We start from the raw sequence: 6471 nt of genomic DNA, 5'->3' as shown, positions 1-6471 counted from the left end.
CTGATGCCCTTCAGATCCTTTTCCTCTTCCCTTGGAGAGAGCGCAATTGTCTGACACCAATATAACTGTGTCCCTTATGAAGAAAATGTACTTGTCATTTGGGGACAGCTAATTCAGACACGCGGAGCACCCCCACCTGCACCTTTACCAGGTTCTTGTTAGGCTTTGTGCTGGGGCAAAGGAGGGAGGAGCAGAGGGCACACCTGTTGGGGGCACCTGGGGGCCAAGCCAGGGCAAGAGTCTGATTCCTGATCCCTGATTCCCCAGCTAGGAGACCAAAGCCAGCTCTCCCCATCCCAACCCACCAGGACAAAGACATCTTGACGTATGGGAATAAATCCACCTGTACTTGGCTGACTGTTTCTCTCTGTGGTCTCTTAAGAAAGGGAAGGAGAAGGAAGGGGCTTACTTGGGCAAAGCTCCTATTGTCCTTTCCATACTCCCTCCTGCATCTTGTGCTTTTTGCTTCTGCAAAAAGTTCCTACATCTATAAAATAAATAGGTTTTCCTGTGCCTTAGGCCACTGGCTCATTCCTGCTTCAAATCCACTCCAAGGCTTTATGCTCCAAAAAGGTCTCTGCCTACAAAATTCCCTTTCCTTTGTTGACTGGATCTCAGCCAGGTCAGGGGAAATACTTTCAGAAAATTCATTTCTACTAAGGGGTGAGTGACAACTAGTCCCAGCTCTCTTAGTCACTTCAGATTTTTCCTTGATAATGGAAGACAGATTCAGCAATAGGAGCGGGAAGGATCTACTGTGGGGCAAGATAAGGCACTTGCTGCTCCTTAAATCTTATCACTTGACTTCCCTACCAGGAGATAACCAGGAAGAGAAAGGGGTTAGCCTTGGCTCTCAAGTCCCCTCTCCAGTTAGCTTCCTGCCTAGAGCCTCAGCATCATCCTTCAGAGAAGGTACGAATTCCACAGGCTTGGCTTCTCCTAAAACCAAAAAAAAAAAAAAAAAAAAAAATACTCTGAAACTCAGGGCCCCACCATGACCAGGTCCCCAGAGCTTGAGAAGGACACACTTTTCAGCTGAGACAGAATGTAGACCCGAGGACCCCACTGCAGAGGCCAGCCATCATCACTTCTGAGCTGAGCTCATAGGAATTTTCAGCTTAACTTTAGGGCAATTCTATTCTCCTGGTTCTTGCTGCCACCGCTTCACCCCTTGCCTGCAGACCCACCCTTCCCTCTCTTTCTTCTGAGTCCTGGAACTGAAAATGGGGCTCACTACAAGCCCTGGACTCCAAGCCACAGCTCAGGAGGTCATAGGCCCAGGCCTCCCAGACCAGGGAGGCAAGGGAAAGCAGAGTGCTTGCCTGTGGGGAGCTGGCAGTTTGCAGGCTTGAGACAAGCCCAGACAAACTCATTTTGTGAAGCCTCCTCTTATCGGACAATCAGCCTACTTATCAGGTGGGCAAAGAACAGTTACTATTTAACACCAAAAATGTGTCAGGCTAACTCTGGAGTGAGTTTACTTGATTGCAACACCAGACAGACCATCCTGTGGGTGTCTCTCCACCCTACCCCCACCATTCCCTTCCCCCAGATTGCAGGTCCTGCTCCTGGCAGACTGTTCACATCTAGAAAGCCCACTGCCCTGAGTCAGCCCATAACTTTTTTTTTTTTCCTGTATCAGCCAAAATACACAGAATCTGTTTCTATTTGAAGCAGCCAATCAGATGGTTTTTGGCTACCCATAAAGGAAAGAAGAAATAATATTATGTAAACTTGAAAATCTAATCTCCTCTCAACCTCACACCCCACCCCCACCCCAATCAATCTGGTTGACAAGCTGTGCTGTGGCCGAGGAATTGGAAAATCACCTGGTGTCTCATTTCTACTAAGACTGAACACTTTTCTCCTTTTATATCTAATTTTTTCTCTAGTTTCTCTTCCCTGTTTTACCTCACTTGAATCCTTTTCAAATTCTACTAGGCAGGATCAAAGAAACCCAGCCAAGGCTAGCTGTAGGCTGTGGAGTTTGCTTTCATATGTGAGATTTTTGTCATAAGGCTCAAGTGGTCACATCCAAGGAGGAGACCCAAAAATAACTTGGAGAAAGATAGCATTGCTTAAACACACATATTGCTGCTGATCCTTCTTCCCTCAGCCCACAACCCCAAGCCCCTTATACACACACACACACACACACACACACACACACACACACACATTTAGGAGATAAACAGTCAAGTTCTGGGGTTAAAGGGAAATAGCGTAGTCATGCCCTACTGTCTAGTGGTCTCTACCCTAAGCTCCTCTTGAGAGGAAACAAGAACCAGATATGCCTATAATCCCAGCTACTCAGAAGACTGAGGTAGGAGGCTCTCAAGTTCAAGGCCAGCCTGGGCTATTTAGCAAGACCCTGTCTCAAAATAAAAAATTAATAGGCTGGGGATGTAGCTCAGTGGTAGAATGCCTGACTGATTCAACCATAAAAGAAGGAGGAGGGAAAACATGGAGGAAATGAGAGCAGCCCTATCGCTCTGAAGCAGGCCTAGACTCTGCTAATCTCCTACTAGACATAAACAATCTCACAGAAAACCAACCTCAGCCAGGTCATGTGAGACAACCATAAGATGAGGCAAAGCAAGGTCAAGCTTTGCCCAAGCACAAAATTTGCCCAAGTTCACTGTATGTCTAATATCAAATACCAAATACCTCCTTTCTTGACTAAAATGAGTGACTGCTGAATCTTACCAAGGTCAGGAATGTTCTCCTGCCAGGGTCCCTCTTTCTGTACAAGCTTACAAACTTAGTTAGAAGCACACTCATAGACCTGCCCCTGCTTTCTGACAGCATGTGGTATGAAGCAAATCCTTCTTCCTAAAACCCTCCCCCAGTGACCCAGCTGGAGCCGAAAGCCCCCATAGGTTCTCTCCACCCCTTTTATTGACTCACTCTATGGCTCTCCCATGGGGCGTTGTCCTTTCTGCAATGGGTCAAGTTCCATTTTGTTTTCACAATAGAACTCTTGAACTTATTCTTCCTTTCTAATCAAAATTGTGTGTCCTTTAGCCAGATCTAATCCTATTTTATCTACAGTTGGGTTCCTAGGGAGTATTGGCTGAAGGGTACTGACTTTCTCTAAATAACTCCATCCGCCCTTATTTCCTGTATTTGTTGGTTTATTTATCTATCTGCTACTACGAAGTGGTTAAAAACATGAGCTTTGGAGCCAAAGACTTGGCTCTAAATCCCAGTGGTGCATGACTTTGACAAGTCGTTTCTTAACTTCATGGGGCCTGCTTCAGGAAATCAGGCCTACCCTCACAGTGTACTGGGAGGATTCAGTAAGATACGTAAAGTATGCATCAGAAAGGCTAACAGCCCAGAAGATATGCCTAACAGGAAGGTATAACATAAATCTGGCCTGAAGAATTCTGCTTGGCCCATAATCCATGGGAACACATCATGCTTCAATTTATTGAGATAAGCTTAATGACCAAATACATTGGTCCAAATTTACTTGCCATCAAACAATAGCTATGAGTAATAATGTTCCAGTAAAGCTCCTACTCAATAGTGGAAGAATGTAGTAAGGTCATCAAGATAAGGAATTTTAGTGAATACTTCTCAAGTTCTCTGTATTGTTTCTAGAATCTTAGCAACAGAATGAGATCTATCTCTCACTGCCCTCACAAGGAAATTCTATAATCTCTTTACATGGTGATATTCTTGGGGGGGGGGGGGTGCAATATTAGTGTCAAGAGAGACCTGAACTCAAACTTTACCTCCTTAAAATTTACCAATTTTGAGGAATTAACTTAAATCTGTTTTATCTTTGCAGCACATAAACATAGGGGTATGTATATGTGCATACATTATACACACACACACACACACACACAAACACACACACACCTGTGTGGCTATTAGAAAGTTAAAATTTAAAAACACAGGGAAACTGATCTGTACTAAGCAATTATTATACTCCACCCTTTATCTACCTTTATTCCAAGCCCCCAAATTGCACACTTACACACATACCACACACACACACACTATATACATTCAAGGTTTGATATTTATTTGAATTCTCAACAACTGCCAATGGAACAATGAAGCCTTTACCTGTACAGGTGTGCTCCCTGAGGGTGGGACTTGTAAGCCGCTCCCTTGTGTATATCTTAGAGACCTAGCGGAACCTCTCAGCAGGTGTAAGATGGCTATCCATATACCAAAAGGGAATAAAAGAGGCAACAGTTTAAAATGTCTTGGTAAAAAAGAACTTAAGAATGTATCCAAAAATGCTCCATCTTGTGCATGTTAAGGGCTATTGACAGGGACTGTATTATGCATAAGAATACATAATACTACTCAATACATTTGAATGAAGCAGAAGTTTTGAGTCTGGCAGAAAAATGTTTTTAAGCTCCTTCAAGCGTCCATTCAGAGCATTTGGGGACTCCCAGGAAAACTATCCAATTGGGGCTTGGATGGAAGTGAGGAGGCTAAGGACAGAATTACTAGGGAAAGTCTAGAAATAACTTCAAAGATGAGAACTTACATGTATGTTTAAAAGTCCAGAAGTACCAAACCTCTGTAGGGGGTAGGACAGGGATATAGATTCAGGAAAACTATCTCAAGTGAAGAAGTAACCCAAATGGAGCCAATGTGGTGTTATGGTCTTGAAGCCAGAAGACCTGAGTCTGGCCTTGACTCTGCCATTTTTAAGCCATGGTATCTCTGGCAATGATCCACCTGTTCTGGACCTCCATTTTCTCATCTGCCCCTCTTAAGAGTCAGCAGCATTAATTAACAAAGTGTGTGTAAAAGCATTATAATCTATAAAGTGCCATAAAATAAATAAAGGCTAATGTAAGTGAGAAATAAAAATTGTAAAGTAACACACTCCTTGTGTTAGGTAGCTGTGATGCTCAAATAATATGCATCCATATAATCCTTAGCAATCATAGCAGGCGTAACTATCTCTACAGTATTCAAAGTGTTTGACCTCCGGATAGCAACTGAAAATGAAAACACGCAAGGATAGAAATGGGAAGATGTTCCTTTTCTTTAAAGTCAAACTCTGCTGCCCAGCTGTGAAGTGAAAACAAGGAGGATGACACCCAGTGGCAAGCAGGTGGCTACAAGCCTCCAGCCAGCCACTGGGCCTTGAATGGCCAGAAATAGTCAAATGGCACAAAGGTGGCATGGAAGTCTTAAAAAATTACTTCTCATTGCAATAAATTTTTTAAGAAGTCAATGAAATGACTTGAATTATCTGGATCAAAGCATAACTGGGTGGCTTCCAACATTTTTTTAAATGCTAATGCCTTATTAATAAACAAAAAGCAGGGAACTTGTACATGTTATTAACTACATTCTGTTTCCATTTAGTAAAAAGAGTTCTCAAATATGAATCTTCAAATTCCCTTTACAGGGCTGGGCTTGTAGCTCAGTGGTAGAGTGCTTGCCTAGCATGTATGACACACTGGGTTTGATCCCAAGCACCACATAAAAATAAATAAATAAAATAAAGGTATTATGTCCATCTACAGCTAAAAAAAAGAAAACTTAAAAAAAAAATTCCACTCACATATCCCTGTCCTCCATTACCCTCCCCAACCATGTCCAGGGACCCACAGCCTCCAAATTGCAATCTGTTAATGCTTTCATAATTGTGAGTATTGGAACAGAGGCCATTTCTGCAGAAAACAAATGGAAGGTAAGGGAGAGGCTTACTCACTACAGAGTATCCCATTAGCAAATCTCCCAAGAATGACAGTCTTGTATAAGGATGGGTAGAAAATATGGAAACCATGAGCACTTTACTAAATTTAACTACAAAACTTTTACTCCCTGGGCTGAGTTAAAGGTAAACCAGGCTATCTATAAATGTCATGTCTATAAAATGTATTGCCCTTTCAAATTCCCCTCCCCGCTTGGGTGTTGACTCCCCGTCTTTCTTGGGCACTCCAAACCCTCCTATATTCCCTTTCCCTGCTGGGAAGATTTAAATATTATGAACACATATTGGCTGGCACCCACTCAGGTTAAAGTTTAACGGTGACGGTGCCATGTAATCAAGATGGATTGAAAGCCCCTGGAGTACAGTTGCATAATACTTGCTTCAGAACATACCTACATTATTTATATGTCCATTCATTCACCTAAGCAAACAAAATATTCTCACAGCTGTTCCAACCCACTAATAGAATGGTTTCTATTACCCTCCTTTGATTCTCTCCCCCGTAGTCCTGACTCCCTTCCCAGGAAGCTCAGTAGTACTGGTGGCTTCTCTCCCAAAAGACTGCTGTTGCCCAAGTCAGTGCCATGGCCCTACCATAATTCCAAATTAAAAGTTTCTCACACCCTGGACCCCTTGCTCTATATAACCAATCAGGTGCACCCCCAAAGCCAGACCTGTGTTCCCAATACCGATTATGGGAAAGGAAGAAGCATAAGAGGATGAGAACAAAAACCTGGAGAGACCCAAGGAGTGAGACAGACACACCGGCA

The sequence above is a fragment of the Marmota flaviventris genome, chromosome 8, assembly GCF_047511675.1.
Source record: "Marmota flaviventris isolate mMarFla1 chromosome 8, mMarFla1.hap1, whole genome shotgun sequence".
Lineage (NCBI taxonomy): Eukaryota > Metazoa > Chordata > Mammalia > Rodentia > Sciuridae > Marmota > Marmota flaviventris.
This window is presented reverse-complemented; position numbering follows the sequence as displayed.